This window comes from Pelmatolapia mariae, linkage group LG9 (assembly GCF_036321145.2).
Source record: "Pelmatolapia mariae isolate MD_Pm_ZW linkage group LG9, Pm_UMD_F_2, whole genome shotgun sequence".
Lineage (NCBI taxonomy): Eukaryota > Metazoa > Chordata > Actinopteri > Cichliformes > Cichlidae > Pelmatolapia > Pelmatolapia mariae.
This window is the reverse complement of record NC_086235.1, coordinates 29,417,626-29,438,887: the sequence shown is the minus strand read 5'-3', so window position 1 is coordinate 29,438,887 and position 21,262 is coordinate 29,417,626. Positions and strand designations below refer to the sequence as shown.

Genomic DNA, 21,262 nt, shown 5'->3' with positions numbered 1-21,262 from the left:
TAAAGAGAGCCCAATTCAAGCAGAAATAAAGATATGTGTGAGCAAGCTGGCCTTTATCTGTTGTCCAAAATAGGTCTTACAGCAAAAGTTAAAGATGCGCCATTCTTTTTTTTTTTTTGCACATCTGCTCATGGGTGTGTGCTCTGCGAAGCCTTCATCTAGGGTAAACAAATATCTGTTTGTTGGCCTGTTTAATAGAAAAGCATGTAAATGAAGCTAATTATTGTCCCCGTGCCTCTGACACATGAGAAATCTTTGTCACAAACCCAAATGAGGTTTTTTTTTCCTTTTTTTCGTCAGTCTTATGTGTTTGCAGAGCTGTAATTGGGTGAGTTTTGTAATTTTGCAAAATCTCCTGTTTCCTCATGTGTGGCATCACAGTGTCTACAAACATTAATTCAATCTGTTGCCCAAAGGAAATAGAAAAGCAAAGAGCAAATCGACAAACAAACCACTGAGACCAATCCCATGCTCATTTACCCAAATATGTAAATAGCAATCAGAGCGAGGAAACTAGTTTGTGAGAAACTTGAGGAAATTGGAGAGCCTAAAGACACGGTGGCTGGATCGGCTGGCACTTGTTGACAGCCATTTAAAGCTCCATTGCAGCTGCAGGACTTTATCTCAAGTAAAACTGCCCTGAGTAGATAGTCACACTGATTTTCATTGTTTACTATTGTTTGCATAGCGAGGAACTCTGCAGCCAAGCTGTCCAGGTCACCCCAGCAGAAAGAACATGTAAAACACCACCGTCTCGAGGTCTTGAATTGAAAAAATTAAGCTGTTCACATCCAAAGCGTCCTCTCCCTAAAGTCTTCCCTTGAAGACTTTTGTGTCGACACACAACGCGCCCTGTAGGGTATGCGTTGTGTTAATATTCTTCCCTAGCCTTGAAGAAATAAACTGGCAAAAGTGTCCTTCCCCAGAGCCCGACATCAACCCAACAAACCTGCACATGTTTGCCTGGGAGAAACTTTCTTTTTCTCCCCACTGCCACGGTGTCTAAAAGGATTTTAAGAGGATTTGCCGCACCCGTTTAGTTCCAGAAAGCACTCGCTTGTGGAATTTCTTGAAAGTCAGCCGTGCCGTCTGCCAGGCTCGAGAAACGTTTTATTTTCATTGCCGTTGAAGGACAAAGGCGTTAATATAATATTCATGCGTGCGTGAATAAACATGTGGCCAGGCGTGTGTTCATGGATATATAATGTGTTACATGTTGCGTAACCTTAATGCAAAGCCCTCCGGCTCTTATACGCTCTCACTATGTTCACATTTGAGTCAGTCTTCTTGCCAAACACTGATTGCACGGGCAGTGGTTGACTACACTGCAGATGTGACACGTAATGTGGGGGTGGTTGCCAGCTGTAGCCTGAGGGTAGAGCAAACGTTATGGTGGTATGCCAAATTATGTTGTGCCAGCTCAGGCTGTTCTCTTTCTTCAGAATTCCCTTTAGCTACCTGTTGCAGAACACAGCTTTGATGCATAGATGTTTTCTGTGTATCGTAGCCTGTATCATTAACCCTCACCAAGACTTTAGAAAAGAGTCAGAAAACCTAGTCATGGTTCATAACCCTTAACTAAGTTTACTGCCTAACCCTAACCCGAAACAGGTCTGTGATGACTTGGTTGTTGTTGGTAACCTTCTTCTCAGAGTTGTTGCATCCAGTTGCACGTGTATATTTTTAGATAAGGTCAAACTTGACATGCATAGATGAGAACAAGTGAAATCCAACTATCGTTGGTTCTGCAGCCAGTGGAAGTCTGCCTGACTGTATATAAAAGATGGACATAGCTCCAGTTTGTCGAGTTCTGTATTTTTGGCCGCTGCCGTCTGACTACATGACTGATATCATATGATAACTTGTCAGTTGCACCATTTGGCATCCATTCTAATCTAAATAGGATGGTAATTTACACAATCAGCATTGGTTTGTTTTAAATAAGACTTGAAACTAGCCTTAAGAGAAGTAGCTTGTTAGGAAACTGTCTTCTTTGTATACTTCTCTTTGTAACCAGAGTGCAGTACATGCTTCCTGCTGGCCAATAGAAAAAGCACAGGTCTAAAGGGGAATTTGTTGTTCAGTGACGGTAGCCCACTGTGGCCCACTCTTGCTTGTGCTATTGTTGGTCAGTCAGAGTGAAGTTCTAACACACAGAGCAAAGTGAAACCGAGTGTTAAAAAAGTGAACTATCTGTGCTATCTGCTATATTTTGAATCTTTAGTGTTTGTTTCACTGTTTGCCTGTTCCCAGTGAACTTTACTGTTGTTCTGCTCTTTGTTCCCGCCCACTTGTCAACCAGTCAGCATTTGGCGTCCAGCCACGCACAGTTGGGATTCTGGAGGACTGCATAGAAGCACATCTCTGGTGGGTGAAAGCCCTTCTATGCTCACTGTCTGAACAGAAACAGTGTGCAGCATGAAGCACTTCTCCACTGGCGTCATGTTTCAGACCCTAGACTTGACACCCACGGGAACTAAAGCTAACCTGTTTCAGACTGAAGCTAACCTGAGAAGCTCTTTTAAGAGTCAGCATCATATAACTCAGGAGGACGGGGTATAGCGTCAAGTTTTTGAACACTTATTTTAAAGCTGTGCCACACCAGGAACCTAACCCAAGTGCCCAATTACTGGTCATAGTATTGCCTCTACTTAAAATCAGTGGGTCATCTTCATGGTAGCAAAGAGTTTTGTGTTTTGAAAGACATCTTACAACAACTAATGTCTAGCACTGAGTGAAAGGAACAGTAAGAGACGTCCCATTTTTCTTTTTGAAAAATGAATTTGGGAACACAAAGAAGTGACAACACTTAAATACAATGATTTTGACAGTGAAACGAAGGAATCCATGGCTGGCCACCTATCCAGGATAGTGTATTAACTCAAAAGAGTGTTGGGAAGGTTACTTTTAAAATGTATTCCACTACAGATTACAGAATACATGCCCCAAAATGTATTTTGTAACGTATTCCGTTACATTATTCGATGAGAGTAACGTATTCTGAATACTTTGGATTACTTAATATATTATCATGCTTTTTACAACTACATGAATGTGATTTATTACTGAAGGTTACTTGCCATACCAATAGCAACTAGATTTTTAAATCTTAATATAAAATGAGTAACAGTAGGGTGGACATTAGGTAAGGCTGCACTTTTTGCAGTGATCTCGTATAGAAAACTATTCCGCGCGTATATAAAACAGGTCCGCGGCTCCGAACTGTAGTAAAGGGACCTCTGGCTAATACGTAACGGCGGTACATGTATTCCGTTACTCCCCAACACTGCAAACGAGTGAGAGCTTGCAGAAGGCCTTCAAGCTGGATTGAGCTGGTAACTCCAGAATGTGTCTCCAAATGAAATATTTAAACGCACCAGAACCACATGGTTCTGTATTCCTCTCAGACCTTTCCATCTTCACGTAAATGTACTAAGGGATATAAGAGGGAGACTGACAAGGCAAGAATCTGAGTGCAGAACCACATACAACAGATTCTCCTGCAGTAACAGCCTGCACCGTCCTCCATCCCTCCCACACTCACGTGTCTGGGAACTCACTTTAACAATCACAGCAGAAATGAGGCATCGGGCCACTGTCTGCTTGGCATTAAAGAGCTATTTATCTTCCAGCGAGGACTTTCATTTTCCGTTCCTTCATTTAACCTTTATTTATCGAGGGAAATCAAACGAGAATGTATTCTGCCGAGATATCTCGCCTTATATTCGCTTCGCTCCTCTTACTCAGCGCTCAGAGACTCGGTACCATCGCAGGCTCGGGTTGAGAGCTAGCCGCCTTGCTCAACAGCACATTCACGGTCGCAGTTTAGGGAATGGGGGTATCCTTAACAGTTTAAGGATTTAAACATAGTAGCCTTCTTGTCTCAATTTAAGGAGCTGCACAAGAGGGTTGCAGAATTACATACGGCCTACCTTTCCTTCGAATATGTGAGAAAAGCAACTGAAAGTAACTAAACCGACTCTATATTTTTAATAAAATGTTGCTAAATATATGATTTCTATAACCCTGTACAAAAGGGTTTGTGCACTGCAGTGTTTTCTCATCATGTTATGTTCAAATAGCAATATTTTTTAATCAGTTGTGCTGTGGTAACAATAGCAGTTGCTCTGGTTATCTTTAGGGAGTGTGTTTTTATAAAGGGTGGAGCCTAAACATAACCATAAATAATAATAATAAAACAGAAATATGAAGAAATAAGAGAAATAAGACTCGTTGTCTTTTCACTGAACTCTCTTCTCTCCTCATAGATTTTCTTTACAGTCCCTGAACTCAAGGTTACATCAGCTTCTAGGAACATAATTGTTCATCTTCATTATTAATCAATCAGCAGGAAGTTGTTCTTGAATCCTATCCGCCGTGCTCGAGTTACAGGAAAATGTCTTTGCTTTATTACAGCCTGCACAGTGAAGTGAGAAAGTGCTAGAATAATTCTGACACCCATTTTACCAAGTGGAATGATTACCCCACTGTTCAGGCCTTGATTGGCCACTTAATCTCCACTCGCCGTCACAACGCACTGCGGTGTTGCCAAGTCAACTGAGCCCGAGATTTGTGTGCAGCCGCGGGAAGGCTGGGAGTCTGCAGGTCCGCGCACGGGAAGGACAGTAGGGAGGTCAGTGGTCAGGATGCTGCGCTCTGCCACCTCGGATTAAGCTCCATTTGAATAGAGAAATCTGTTTAGTGGCAGGAGCGGCTGAAAATTTGGGTTAATGGATGAGCTGAGGCATGAAAAGCCTGCAGCTTTTCAAAAATTAAGTTCTTCTCTCTTTTGACTGCAAATAGCGTAACAGGATATTTTAATTGCTCGTCGCATTAGCCGAGATCAAATGTGACTGCAGCTTGTCTTTTATTTTCTTGCTGTTCAGCTTGATTTGATTTAGTTATCTGTAAGTGTGGAGCACCACAGATAGGGAAGGATACAGACTGGTCAAGTGGAGTCATTTCCCCGCCTTCCCCACGGCAAATTGAATATGATTTCAGACACGTGAAGGTGACCCCTGTCAGCCGTTGAGCCTCTCGCAGATTGTTTTCTTTGTCTAATCTCTCCCACTTCTAATCTGTCTCAATATAAACAGCTGTGACAGGCTGATCATTAATTAATATTGCCACAACAAATTAGCGACAGCGATCGCCCGGCCAAACACCCCGTCTAAGATAGAAATCCACCAATTCGTGCAGAGAGGAGGGGGGGGAGAGGGAGAAGGTGTGAACAACACATTAGAGAGGAGTTGATTAACAGCTTTGGGGACCTTGCAGATAGTGTTACTGCCTCAGCATGTGGACAGCGTAGTGACAGCCACAGCAGCAGACTGTACTCGCTCTGTGATTATCACCACAAGTGGCACAGTGCAAACAGCCTGATAAAACATCTGCATTTATCACTACCTACTGATTCAGATTAGGTGTCTTTCACAGTTGCAGGGTGTTTATTCAAGAAAGTGTACAAGCGTCATCAGGCGTCGTCCAGCAAATGTTTCGTTTAAGCTTATCAAAATGAACTAATCTGCAGTATGAAGGCTCAGACAAAGGGTGAAAAATACCAGCTTAAAGTCATTTGTTTATTCGAGTTTTTGATGATTTTAGTTTTTGCTGTACTTTAAAGACAAGCAAACATAGAACATTTTATCATAAAAATAACTCATTTATGATCTTTATGATGATATTTAGCCAGTGCAGAAAAACAGATGAGTCAGTTTTCAACAGGACGATGGCCGTCCACAAGGCAATACCAATATTTTGCTGATATATCGGACTACTGTCCATATCACGTTAGTTGCAGCTATTTCAAAATGTGGTAAAAATAACAAATGGACTGCTTCTATCTAATCCAATGCTTCTCTTGTTTTGCTGCTACTTCTTCTCCCTTTTGGAGTCGTCACACTGCCTCAGCTGCCTCAGCCTAGCTTCCTTCTATCTTCCATCCTCTCCACATGTCCAAACCATCTCATCGTTGCCTCTCTGCTTTGTCTACAAACTGCTCAACCTGAGCTTGTCCCTCTGATTTACTCATTTCTAATCCTAGTCGATCCAAAATTAAAAATCTTAGCATCTTTAACTCTTCCACCTCCACCAAGAAAACGAAAGAGGTCATAGAGGTTTAAAGGAGAAGTATATAGAAGAAATGATGAAGCTAGTACCCAAACTGTCACGTTCATCTGAGTTTCCTAATTTAACTTTAAACTATGTGCTCACTGTGTGACAGTTTTGTCATGTAGTGATAGCTTATAAGGCAGTTTTAAGGTTTTACCTCTATTGTCAGAGCTGAATGCATGATACCATGCAGCTATCGTGGGCTTTGAATGTCATGGTCGTTTAGGGGTTTTTTGATTTCCTTGAAATCTCCTTTTTCCAGGGTGGAATGATTGTACAACATCTTTAACAACTTTGTGCACACGTTTGATATTACTTTGGATTTTCTCTAATTCACAAAGGGTTAAAAGTACACATGCACCCCTACATGGTTCTCCTTCTTAGATCTTCACTGAGTTGTGAAATGTATGTGTATAATATATATGTTGTATACCTTTGATTAAAGAAAATCCCAAATAAATTCAAACTTGTGGACCAAATTCTTGTTTTTTAAAGTCGTTAAAGATGTTTCCTGTATGATCATTCCACCTGGGAAAAACAACAATTTAAAGAAATAATTAAAAGCCTAAATTACCACAATCTTCATGCACATGAGGAGTGTGTGTAAACTTCAGACTTCTGTAAAGATTTGCTTTTATGCACATCTTGAGGCTGCAATCGAAAAGCCTATTCAGATGCTAAAATACCCATTTTATTAAATGTGCAAATACTGATGATATTCGAAATAATATGATGAAAAAGTAACAGCGTACTCGTAGAATCACCGTCATTAGACTGACGTAGAGACATTTTTTTACAAAATAAAAGTTTAAGAAAGTTTTAAACTGATCTCTGAACATCGAGAATCTACAGAATAGAAAGAAACTTACATTTAAAGAAGTCCAGTCACGTAGACCAGTGTTTCCCAACCACTGTCCCGTGGCACATAGGTGTGCCGTGAGAAATGATCAGGTGTGCCGTGGAAGATTATCTGGTTCCACCTGATTAGCACTCTCAGCGACCTGCGTAAGTAACGAGCAGAACAATTACATTCTCTTCCACTAGAGGGCAGTACAGCTACCTGCTCTAATTAAATGGGTTGCCAACTGCCAGTAAAACAGAAGAAGAAATTACATAATAGTCATGTTGTGAGATGACACGCAATAGCTACAGATAAATATCTGAAAAGAAAAAAGAAGTCAGTCTGAGCTGAGTCCTGGAGAAAATTCTAACCCAGGTAAAGGTCCTAGCATGAGTAGTGGTCAGAAGAAAGCAAAAAAGGTATACTGGGGACAAACCGAGTCAATTCCACTATATCTTGGTGCGCAGGGAAAAATTATCAGTGTGGTTTTTGTGACATTTTTGTTTGGTGTTGTGCCGTGTGATTTTTCTAATGTGAAATATGTGCCGTGACTCCAAAAGGTTGGGAAACACTGTCTTAGACTACCATGGACTGGATACCTCAGAAATTCCACAGACAACAGAATAAAACCTTTTCTATTCTAGTCTACTGAAACATTTATAGAAGAAAAAACTTGCTAGATGCTGTTACTGTTTTCTAGAACCTCATAGATAACTGTAAGTCTTTAAAAACACATTTTGCTCTTATTATTTTGGTCACACATAAAGCATTAATTTCTGTTGTATGTATCATTAGAAATCATTTCTTTTAAACTCTACATATGTAGATCATATGACAATAATCTGAGTATAATACTATTTGAGCATAAACTATGCACATTGCCATGAACTCCATGGAGCAGTAGTTCTTGTTGTGTTTTAAACCAAATTTGAGCTTAAACTGCTGTAAAGCAGATCTGACCCTATGCACTTCCACAAGGTGTCTCATTACAATTTGTCATATGAGTGCAAAAAGCTGCTTTTTGCTTTTAGACTGTCTGCGTGCCCTTTTACCAACCACTTAGCTCATCATTTGGTATTTAAAGAAAAAGCAGCAAGGGAGAGTGGAGATTTGTGTGTGAAATTACCAAACAATAATGTTCCCCCATCTGAATGTGAGCCCCCTGTACGTGGAAAGGTTAGAATCATCCCAATCTGCCTAATATGTATGCAAAATATGACCTATGAGGCTGCAGGCTGTTCAATCTAATGTACCGCGTCAGCATGCAGCTTTGAGGGAAAATCCCTTAGCAGGGAAGAATTGAAATGGGGTTGGTCGGGTCAAGTCACCTCGCACATACAGTAAAACACCCCTGTAATCTATTCCAAAGAAGCGTGGCGCGGCTGTGTGCACCTCCGCTTGCCCTACAGTATCCTGAGTCGCTGCTACCAAGTCTTCATTCTTTGTGACAATCCTCCAGTCCTCGCTTTCCTCCATTCTCCCTCCTCCTTTTCCCTGCACAGCCCATAGCTGTGAGCCAGAGCACAGCTATAATCATTTCTGAGGAACCTCTCACACTTCATTAAAAGCATAATCAAGTTCATTACAATTTCATAGGCGTTCAGGTAGCAAATGGCTTCTGATAAATCACGACTATTGGTCCTGTGTGGCTGGCATGTGTAGGTTTATCTCTGGTTCTCAGGCAGGGGGAGATGGGTAGAGGAGGGAGGAGGTGAGGGGTCTGGATGTCTGGCCTTTAAATGACCTTCCAGCTTGGAGCAGTGGACCGTTCTGTTATACGCGCTGAACGGCAACACGTGAACGGCCAACATTAGCATGCATCGCAGCTGGGAGATGTAATTTCTCATGAAGCCAGTGGGGTCACGTACAGTGAGGAGATCAACAGATGCAGCATCAAAGGATCGTGTAAAAACTCCCCGACACTGAGTGATTCATTTCATTCTGAGCTGGCGTGGATGGTGATGTGTGACATCTAATAATCTACAGTATACTAACTTCCACGTCCTCGGGCCTCGGCCATAATCAGAGTGACTGTGTGCATTAGCATCTGGGACGGTGCTCTCATTATTTTAAGACACAGAAACTGTAGCCAGGATTTTTCTGATTGGTTAATCACAAAAATCACTTCTATTTATAACATGTGTTTTGCAGAAATCACCAGGACATCTTTGTCTTACTCAGTACCCACTTGTGCACTTATTTTATTAGTTGTTTCTTGAAAACAAGATGGCGAACAACAACACTGCAAATACATCGTTGTGAACTCGAAAACAGCTGTTGTTCTTTTTTCTGAAGCGCTTGCTCTCAGCTCATTCTCTGGGTAAAGACTGCTGCTGTAAGTGTTCAGACTTGACCCTTCCTTCATGACTCAAAGAGCCGTGATGGTCGAGCAAGCTAGCAGAGTGAATGAGGAGAGGGAGGGAAAAAGCAATGAATCATTGTTGTAGAGCACAAACACGCTGTTGCCACCTCGTTCGTATCAGAGACTTGACACTTCTTATAGTCCAATCTGTCTGTAATCTATTTTTACTTTAGAATCATTTTCTGCTGGAAAAAATGTTGCACCACATTTATGTGAGAACCTTACTGATTTTGCAAATAAAATGCACAGTTTCTAAAATATTATGCTTTATTCCATGTTAAACTACCCAAAAGTATAGGAGCAAAGTGTAACTGCTGCTGTAAAATTGTTACGTTTATTTTTTCATGTGTAAATCATTAAAAAAACATTTAAAATGTGTCAGTTTTCTTCACTGTTTTCTTCTTAAAGTTTGAGGTTTGGACTGTCATGTGATAGTGAGCTCTAGGGAAACAGTTACTTACAGACAAACAAGCAACTGATTATTCGTTGATACAGGATTATCTTGGAATAATTTAACTGTCAATTTGAATGTATTTTTATTATTTAAATATAAAGAAGAGGAAAAAGCAGCTCGAACTGGAAGGGAAGTTCAGACAGACTGTGGGATGCAGGACTCAGCACATGTGGGAGAAACCGCCGTTAAACTTTAATAATCTGTAGTACATGCTACAATATCTGTCAGTCTGACACAAATAGAGAATTGAACAAGGGGAAAAAAATATAATCGGAAAAACGCAGGGAGCTATGTTTTTTTCAAAGAGCTATTAACCCGTTACTATAATCTATTTGCAGTTATGTGTTTCATAGTTTTTAACATCATATCAGCTTACCTTCTGCACCATAATAATCTAGATATTGTCTAGAAAATAGTCTTGAGTGTGACGTGTGTGTTTGTTAAAATAATATAATTAGCCCTGGGACCAAAACAAATGTCCAAAATATTGTTGCTGCAGAAAATGACAGACATCCCTTGACAGTGATTGTCCCTCGTCGACTACTCACACGCCTGGATGGTCACTGGGACCCTCTGGGCCTCCTAAATCTCCGTAGATGTTTTCCCGAGTGGTTTTCCAAACTGTGTTCCATAGTTTACTCGTGCTGTTGCCGTGGTCTGCTTGAGTTTACGGTGGATGCACCTCCTGTTATGTTAACATGCTCAGCTGTGCAATAGCTTTTGAATGCATCCACTCAAAGATAAAGTGTAATGAAAATGTAATTAAACAGCAATATAATAATAATAAACACACTATTCGCCAAACTGCAACCCCCTGCAGTTCCTCTAGTGGCCACTTGAGGCTGCTGTTAAAGGTGAGTCCATCCACATGCACTCCCATTTTAAAACCCCCAACTTTACAGCTTTACAAAGCATCTATGCAACAGGTACAAAGTGGTTTTGGCCTCTATGCACAGTTTTCTTCTTAATAACAACCTTTAAAAAAAAACGTGTTTAACCTGAACTTTGTATTTGGCTGATTTGTTTTACAGGTGTTCTGGCTTCTGTCAGACATTGAGTTAATAAACCAGACTCCACTGTGTTTGGGCTGTTGGTGCCTTTCAGAGCATTTTTAAATGAATTATCTGACATATGTTATAGCTCGCTGTGTGGTACAGACCATCCAAGAAGGCTGTAATCCAGTTTCAGTGAGTGAAATTCTAGCGTTTCATTAATCAGTTGGCAAACAGCGGCTGATTTCTGTGCCTGTGTAACATACCTGTGCAGTTTATGGACGCAACTTCCTGACCATACTTGTCAGACTCATATGATAACTATGGAAGCCCATTTCCGCCACTAAAAAAAAAAAAAAAACAAGTATCCATAAGTCGAAATTTCGAGTTATGGATCCTTTTTCTAAGTGGCGGAAACGGGCTTCCATAGATAACTGTCCAATCCACCTTGTCCACTTTTGGTTCCCACAAAACAAGGTACTGGTGGCAGCGACCATCTTTTATGCTCTCCATTGTATTTACATGTTCACATGTCATCATTCTCTCACTTAATCCTAAATGGTTAATTATTATGACTATTTGCTTATTTGCCTATGATTTTATGCAACATATAAGACCAAAGGTAGGAGTCAGTTAGATTATCTTAGCATAAAGATGGTAAAACAGCTTGCTCAACAAGCGAGTGGTTCTGGTCAATGTTTTGATCATCATCAGAAGTCCCCAACCATTTCGATAACTATTGTAAACATATAACTTTGCATTAGTATTAGTCTGCTGCTACACCTTCGTAATTAATAAATAAGACCATAAAAGAGTTTGGGAAGAGCATAATTAGTAGAATACTGTGAAAAGTGTAAAAACAGTCATGCATTTGTTTTTCTTGACTAAAAGTATGTGCGGGGAGGGAGCAAAAGCAAAACATCTGTTACCTGTGCCCTGCTCTTTGGGACTGTAATGTGCCTCTCATGGGGAAGACAAAATAGGAGAGGCTGGAATGAGGTATGACAATGTGTGTATGTGGTGAAGGAGGGGTAAAAACCGAGCTGGCAGGGGGAAAGGATGAGAGGGAGGCAGTGGGGGTGTGGGAGGGGAGAATGGATGGAGTGCAGTGGGGGGAAAGAGAGAAAAACCTCAGCGGAACAAAAGACCTTCAGGATTAATTAGGCGTCAGATTGGTTGCAGGGCACAGTGGGGGGAGAAAGGGAGAGAGTGGGTGAGAGATGGGGGGGGGGAGAAAGAGTTTAGCATTCTGGGAAGACCTCATGTCCTCAGACCTCATATTTCAGCCTGCCTGCCCACGAGTATACAACAGCCAGCTAGTTAAGGCCTGCGCTGTGCCTGGAACCACTGTCCACTGAGTTATGGATGGAGCCCCTGCTCCATCTTCATGTATTTTTATGTTATCCCACCGGGCAATAAGAGGAAGCACAGAGGTCATATATGTTACTCATAATGTTTACATGATGGGTTTCACAGCCCCGTGTTAGAATGTGTGGATATTTTAAATGTAACCAGGTGTGCATGCGTGCGCGTGTGAAATCACAGGGGGAAAGGTGAAGCATTATTCACTCCATATAGCAGCATTTCTTTCTGCCCCTTTGCGATAGCTGAGCCCTGCCAGATTAGCAAAGTATGAATACGCAAAATAAAGGCGGCTGAACTCTTACTGAACTTCATACTTTCTCTGCTATCATCAAATGGCTCTTTTCTTCCTCCCTTTTTTCATAACAATTGCTTTTAGAAATGCTGAACTGCTGATTCGGGTCACAGACGTCACCTCTAAATTTGTGAGGCGGCCTGTTAATACCAGCTTCCATTGTCATTGTCACAGAGGGATGTTTCTGGGGCGACCTTTGATGGCACTTCCTCCCCTCCGATACAGGAAGCGCTGAACTCTGCATACAGATGACAGACAGGGTTGCCGTGAGTCATAACATCTTTGCCCGATTCATCTCCCCGCAAAGCACTTAGCAGATCAAATGCGAGCCATTCTGGAGGCTAGAGCAAATCATGCCCTTACAACATTTGTACCAATCATTCGCACTATCACAGAGGTGGATTGTTCGTACAGCTTCAACATATCTCAGCGGTGTGAACTTTCGAACAAAGTCTTCTGGCTAGATGGGCTGATTAGCCATTCGATTGGCTGCACAGTAGAGTGATAAAGCTTTGACAGATTGCGTTATACAGAAACAAAATCCATGGCTCACAGCATGAATAGTTATCATATACTTTAGTCAGGAGCTGAAAGGGAAAGTTTTCACTTGCACTGACTTTAAAGCTTTTAGTCTGAGAAAAACTCTGACCCAGCTCGCTGCACTTATCCATCACATTGGCTAAAAAAGATGAAAAACTAATAGCACTCGCATACTTGTCCTCAAGTTGCATAAAACTTTAAGAAAGCGCAAACTCTGACTTTTAATACTTTCCTACCGTTGCTTTAGCACCTGGTAGTACGTCAGCAGGTACATAACAAATCCATTCTCGTTGCCCTGTCTCTTGTCTCTGCATCCCGGCTGTATTTCAGGGCCACTATTGCAGGATGATGAACACGCACCACTCCTGCTGATGGAGAAATGAAACGCCACGGTTGCCGGCAGACGCATATGGTTTGACGCGGAGAGCTTTTAGCACAAAAGGGATAAACAAAAAAATGGCTAAGCTTAAAGCAGCGGTGCTATATGATGTGACATCCTTCTTTTTGAGAATGATTCATCTCAGCTCACATGCTTGAAGAAACATGCATGCTGACAGCTTCCTGCATCTTGCTTTATCACCTTTATTATCACATTTCTGCACTCCCTCCTGCCTTAAGAATTGTAAAATATTATTACTTCTGTTTTTATCATCAATGATGAGTTCTGGAAACATTTTTTAGAACCCTTTAAGAAAAAGCAGTAATACCACAATATGAAAAAAAAAACACTACACCATCCATCCTCTTCCGTTTATCCTTATCAGGGTTGCAGGTGGAGTCTCTGCCAGCTACTATATGCCAAGAGGCGGAGCAAACCCTGGACAGGCCATCAATCTGACATAGGGCTAACACTGAGAGACAGACAACAACTGAAACTCACAACTATAGGCAATTTAGAATGACCCAAAGATATCTAATTGCATATCTTTGGACTGTGGAAGGAAACTAGAATACCCGGCCCCCACCCAGATGATGAAGTCAAACTCAGGACCTTCTTACTATGAGGCAACAGTGCTAACCATCACACCAACTGGTTGCCCAACTATGGATAAAATTGTATTTTTGGCAAACTGTCCATAAAGTATCAAAATTAAAAGTCGTTATTGTGCAGAAAAATGTTATATGGATCAGAATTAATACAGATATTTAAGGCTGAGATCATTTGAAATATTAAATTCTGTTAGATCTACAGTAATGCATCATGTCTGGCTGTCCTGTGGAGATCGCTTCAAATATATATTTGTAATGAGCTCAGAACAATGGGCCTATGCATTAAAGAAGAAAAGAAAGAAAAAAGGCTGTCGACCTCTTAACTTGTCCAGCTCAAGCCATTGCTAACAGGACGCGGACTTGTCCATGAAACTGAGAGACGCTACAGATGGCAGTGGATTTAGAGGCAAGCAGAGTTAATCCTGCTTCCAGAAACAATAGCCAGCTGTGGCCACAAGATGGCAGTAATTTGAAGAATAGCGCAACAGGCACTAAGAAAAGCTTCTGTGACATAACAACACTGAAATACAAAGAGAGGGATCGGTTTAATTTTAGTTTATATTGATGTTGATATTTATTTCACTGGAGAAGCAATGATCGCCTTGCTTGCCCTGGCAGAATCTTGCTGGTAGCCATACACCAGACAGGCTATAACAGCGAACTTGTTAAAAACAGTAAAAGCACCAACACAAAGGGAGAAAAATGGATAAAAGGGAAATAATATGAAGGATTGGATAGATTTTAGCATAGAATTTTGCTTGTGCTTGAACACTCCTGCACATTGTTCCAAATAAAATAATATGTGTTACACCATTGCTATCTTAGCTACACTGGCTTCCTGTTGAATTCAGAGTCCATTTTAAGATCCTGGTCTTGACTTATAGAGCTTTGCATGGACTGGCACCAGCCTACATCTCTGATATGCTACAGCCCTATGTCCCTAGCAGGTCCCTGAGGTCATCTGATCAGGGCTTGTTATAAAACAAACTAAGATGAGAACTAAGGGTGTTAGAGCTTTTGCCACTGTGGCCCTGTGGACCCTCTCCCCCAGACCTTTAGAACTTTGGACTCAGTAGTTGTTTTTTTAAAAAAGAACCCTCAAAACTCACCTTTTAAAAACTGCTTTTGGTTAATTTTTGCCTGTTTTATATTGTCTGTTTGACCTTTTTATGACTTTTTATCTCATGTGGAGCACTTTGTGACTCTGTCTAGAAAGGTGCTATATAACCAGGGGTGCACATAAGTGGTCCGCAGGTGCGCATTTGCTGTCAAAATAAAAGACGCGCACCACATAAGAAGTTGCAACGCACGTTTGCGTACATATAAAAGACAGTGTTTTTGTCCGCTAGAGTGGGATTTTCATGGCATATTCTGCACTATTTGTTTGAAGCCAGCTCACCTCCTGCAACCGCTTTTACGAGAATACGCGCTTCTTTTGCGGTTCGGACTCCTTCTGACATTTCTTTGGAGGTGGAGGAACACCAAAGTAATTGCATAAAGGAGCTTGCTTCTTCAACATCTTTAAGAGCTCTAAACAAATGTCTGTCTTATGTACGTAAACGCGCGTTTCAACTTCTTATCTGGTGCACGTCTTTTATTTTGACAGCAAATGCGCACCTGCGGACCACTTATGTGCACCCCTGTATATAAATAAAAAGAAAATTATTTATTTATTTAAAATATAGTGTAGGCCAATGTTTTAGCAGTGCTCAGAGCCTTTCACTGTAGTTATGAACATAGAGTTTAAAAAGAAGCACAAGGGCTACCCGGCACATCTCATTATGTTATGTTGTAGTAATAAATACGATGTCAGAGAATTGCAACAGAGACCAGAACAGATTTTATTACAACACAGCAAAATGACTTGCTTATCTGAGAACAGCTCATTCTGACTGTTAAATATAATCTAATGTGATAATTTAACCAATATGGGCATTAAAAAATGAAAAATACCTTCAGAAAATTATATTTTTTCTCTTTTTTTGTGTTTCAGTGATACCCTCCACTGTGTTATATTTCCTCTAACTTTTAATAGACATTTTACATTTTCCCCCACTATTGCTTTGCTGTCATCCAGGGACACGTATATATGCACTATACATCCTCTGCACCCCTTACTCGTTTTTCTCACCTTCTTTCTCGTTTTGCTTCCCTTACAACAACCCCCCGTGTCAAGCACCATCTCCTCTGAACCACTTTATAGAAACACAGTTACAGCTTTGGCTTGTTTAGTTGTGGCAGCTACTTCCCACAAAGAGCCCGACTCTCCAGCATAGCTGACATTCAGTGCTTTCTCTCAGTACTGTTAACATAACCGCCGGTTGAGCTTGAAGCTTTTACATTTTGTGAAGGTAGAGAAACGGTGATCTCGCCGTCTAAAGGTGAAACGCTCATTTGACTCCATTTCTTTTCATGTTCAAGCTTCACCTTGACTCCCTTACACGTCAACAACACAAGTTGCATAAGCTGCAGGGAGGACAAAGAGCATTTAAGTCAAGGAATAAAGAAAACAGCTTGTTAACTCTCCTGTGCAGCATCTGGAAGCTTGACACGCATTCATTAGAAAGAGTGTCTAATGCATCAGAGTTCAGAGCGGTAGTGTGTAATTTAACACTTTCAAAAGGAAGCATAGGCTTAAAAGTAAAACACACACAATAGGTATAGTACTTCAATGTTCTTTGCTTTTTTTTTTCCTCCTCAGTTCGATATTGACTCTCCTTTCAGTCTATTGTCATGCCTTTCCCGCTCTCTCTGTTGGCCTTCTGCAGGAGCTTATGAACGCTGTGTATGCACACGACTCTAGTGTGTGTGTGTGTGTGTGTGTGCACTTGAAAGGTCTGGTGGAAAGGAAAGAAAAGGTGACAAAAGAGAGCATGTGCATTTGTTACAGTCTATCTGGTGTTCTGCTTACTCTGCAAACGCCACCTGATGGATTTTTAGTAAATGTTAAAAGAGCAGAGGCCACAGACTGATTTCTCTGGCACGCTCAAAAGGCTTTCTCATGCGGTTATTTGCATTCATTTCATCCGCAGGCAGTGAAGTGCATATTATATTGTGTCGCCCCAGCTCTGTGTATGTGTGTGTGCGCGAACGTAGCGGTTGGCGGTGAGAAGGATCATGCACTGTTTAAGCCTCTTCTGTCAGAGGATGTTTGTTAGAACCCACATTCATCAGTGCAGAAAAGAGCAGCGCTGTTTTCTCCAAAGGGCAGGTGTAAACATATAGCCACTGTCTCGAGGATAAACATACTGTATCACTGCTGGGTGAAAACCTCACATCTCTGAAATGTCAGCTGAACAGCTCTGTTTGACATACATGCATTCAGTCTGCCTGAAAGTAGGTCCTCCACAGAGGAATGGTTCAGTCCCTGCTGAAACGTGACAATCAGTGAATTTTTGTTTAATGTGCTCTCACACAATGCACCAGACAGAGCGCACAGGGTCGCAGTGCACAACCCTGCATTCAGAGGGAAACTGACCAGCTCGGATCTCAAAAGTTTTCAGTGGTTTATGTATTTATTTTGTGTCAGTCACAATCTTGATCAATGTTTTAGACCAACATTTGCTTTTATCTGGGCCTCTTCTCACATCATGTATAAACCTTGCATTCTTCTAGAAAAATCATTAGTTCACCTCTTTGTTTTAAATTTCCTATTTCTACAGCCATCTTTAAGAGATCCACAGCTTTTATATAACTTCAGCATGATGGGTTCAAGCTGTTTAATAGAAGTTGTGTTAAACATGTAATTAATAAAAGAAAAAACTACTATGGGGGGAAAAAAATCTAAGCAAAACCATGTCCTGCAAAAAGAAAATAGGCCTTGCATGACATGTTCGTTTGTTTTTATCCTCATTTGTAATCTAATTCATGAAAAAAATGGCAAACCAGTCACATATCCAAATAGTTTAACTAACTCAAAACATCCATCCATTAAAATTGTGCTTATCCAAAGTCAGGTAAAGATTAGTTTATACTTCTGCATTGGTTGTGTAGGTGTGTAGGGGTTGCTGCTGTTGTTGTTGTTGTTGTTTTCATTTTTTTCTGGAAGTTCTGGTCTTCAAGCAGTTGCAGTGTCTCCCTCTGTATAAATTGGGAATCTCTGAGCTCCTGTACTGATCGAAATGGCGGTAAAAAACAGGCCCACTCGTGCACTCATGTGTTCAGCCTGACTGCGCCATGCACAAAAATCAATCACAGACTGAAAATGCAAGGCACGACAGATATTAGCAGTTGCGATGTCACATGAGGCAACCATAAGCTAGGTATAAGCAGGCATGCTTACCCACAGCAGCACTACCTTTTAGCTCCTCCTCAGGGATCCCTGGGTGTTCCCAGGCAAGTTGACATATATAATCTGTATCGCAGGTTCTGCACCAGGGTCTCCTCCCAGTTGTTCGTGCTCAGAAAAATCTCAGAAGGGGACGCTCAGGAGGCAAACTAGACTAACACAAAACATCAAAACCCCAGTATTCTCTTTTCAGAAACACAGTATGTTACAATTTGTTGTAATTGCTACTTTCAGTACCAATGCACAAAGTGAAACCTTGACGTACCAAATTGGATCAAGAGGTTAGAGTGTTATTTATTATAAAAGCATTCTTTCCTCAACCTCACGCAGGGATTCACATCAATTCTTGAACCCATAGTTTCTGCCACAGTCATAATCAACCATGCTGTATTTCCATCAGTGTTACAGTGTAACCCATCACTCAGTCAGAAAGCATTTTTCAAATACTTCATTTTCAAAACCAGATAAATTAACGAGAATAAACTGTTATTTGACCTCAGACAAAAAAATGGTTTACCATTTATAAGAAGTGGAGATTTACCAGTTACAAACTTAAAGTACAGCACAAAGTCAGCAAATGTCCATTGAGAACACCATCAAATCTCTTTAAGTACTTGCAAAGACAACATCGTGACGCAAAGCTGCTAAAAGACCCCACAGACCCAGAGTGAAGCTCAAGATGAGTGTATGTTGATCCTTACTAAACAGCCAGAACTTGAAGATAACACATGGACAGATTGAGAGGGTTGTAGTATAGAGGAGATGCAGTAGGCGTCATTTTTTTCACCCACTTTCCTCAGCTTTGTGTAATATCTAAATATTTTTACAGAAAGATATTGAGTATGTCATCCTTGTTAGAAACGGTTGTGCTGATATGTGGGCGTCTGCAGGCTAATGCAAAAATAAATATCAAGTAGTTGTAAAATAAGTAAAGCATTACAGTCCAGAGTCCAGAATTTGCAGAGTCATGCACCATTATTAACTTATTTTTCCATTTTTGCTGTCATGAAATTCTAGCCAGTGCAGCACACACACTAAAGGCCCATTAACTCAAGATAAAGTTACCTGTCCTAACCAGTTCCATTATTTTTACCAATTTTCCTCATGTCAGTGAGGCGCCCCAAACCAACACAACACTGACATTTACCCATGATCCCTTGTTGACTGTTAGGGATTCAGAAAGAGCACCCAGAGCTATGAATCAAATGTCAGCCGTGGCGCTGTGGTGGAAGCGTATCAATATCTGATGATGTATGGCTGGCTCTAGGGCCCTTTTGGCCACAGCAGCACCCACAGCCACGATGCAGAGTCTGGTCCACACTTAGTCATCACCAGCCGAGGGAAGGCCTCTGGATAAATGACTCCTTCAGAAGCAAATGGACTCGCCACAATGCAAAAGAAAATACAGCTGCATAAGTTAAACAGTCTTGCACTCAGTCATCAAACTTGTTCTGCTTCAGACACAAACAAAGGCAGACAAAGGGAGCTGATATTTATTTCCAGTGCGTGCCCTGCTCTACTCAATGGTTCAGCGTTGCTGTGCAGAAGCACGTGATGTTTTTAGTCACTCGAGTCAGCATGTTGTTGTATTCATGTAAATTAGTAAGTTTTGTATTGCTATTAGCAGCACATTGTACCCTTGACAGAACATTATGTTAGACATTGCTTGACAGGGGGGACAGACAAGCCTCTGAAAGCACCAGTGTTTCCCCTCGTCTTCGCCTCTAATCTCCAAGCCAAGAGGAAAAGCGGCGCTTGGCAACAGATGTTCACGGGCACCGTTCAAAGGGTGGCGCTGAGGTTTGAAGTCTCGCTGATTGCCAGGGTCGAGCCCACCAAAAAAAGCCACAGCGGTATCTTCAAGAGCAGCAGAGATGGAGGCGCGGCCGCTGCGTCTGGGCTGAGGCCGACACAATCGGCCACCCTTTGGAGGGAGCCATCGCAGTGCTTCAGAGGAGCCATTCCACTCTTTTAAGACATGAAAGCCAATTCTAGAGTCTCCCTTCCCCCTGAAATGTTTTAACTCCGTTGCTGCAGTCTCTCCACCTGTCGAAAAAGCAAACAGTTTTCCTGGATTTATTATTTCTGTGGCTTCGCTCTGTCTGGCATAAAATATTACTGATTCCAGACAGAAAAGCTCTGTTGGGAGATGGAGAATAGAGTTGGACTGATAAATCCGTGAGCTGACACGTCATACCAATATATGACTTTTATTAAAAAAGTCAGTGTCCCACACCTCTGTTACGATAGAGTCCATCTCTGACCACAGCAGGTGAATATTATTTTGCTGTGATTATTTCCTTCTATCAGATATGTGGCTTCAGAGATGCTCCTAGTGGGCGAAGGTCATATTAACAGAGAGTGAAGCCTGCACTGCTCCTCAGCCTGGTTTTTAATCCACATTTGTCTAAATGCTGATTCACAAAGGCATGAAGAGAACGGCCATTTTGCTGACTTCATCAAGGATCTCCCTCCAGGTTTCCAGCCAGGTGTATTTGTTGTATTTGACATAATCACCCTGCAGCAGGTCAGCTGACATAAATATCCATGCCAGTTTGTTATGTGTCTGAGGCTGTGATTCGCTTTTTTCCTTAGCTGAAGAGCTGCATTGAGCTTTTGCACTGATTGGAGAGTGGCACTTAGAGCCAAACAAAGGTGCATCAGTGAAATATGCTAGACTGAAATAAATCTGTATTGTCCCTTAAATTTAACAAAAAATAGGTTGTAGATACAAACAGCATCAGGGAGCATTAAGAGGTAGGGCTGTTCGATATGACGATATATCGGATGACGATATGAAAACATCTATCGTTTCATATTATACGCTATCGTTTCGTGTTGTCACAAAATAAACTGTTTACGGCAATATTTTTTCATCGTTTTGATGGTCACTGTAGTGGCTGTATTAATTTCTTAAAGTTCTCTCTTTCTCTTATATTTAAAATAGCCACACTTTTACGTGTACTTTCGTTAGCAACAATGACGGTAAAACCATCATGTGGCTCCGCCGTCTGCATGTATATTTTC

General features: G+C 41.3%; 1 protein-coding gene across 2 annotated transcripts in view; it reads left to right on the top strand.

Annotated features, from left to right (window-relative positions):
• Positions 1-21,262, top strand: part of adarb2 (adenosine deaminase RNA specific B2 (inactive)) — a 206,260-nt gene that overhangs the window by 133,459 nt on the left and 51,539 nt on the right. The window lies entirely within an intron of this gene.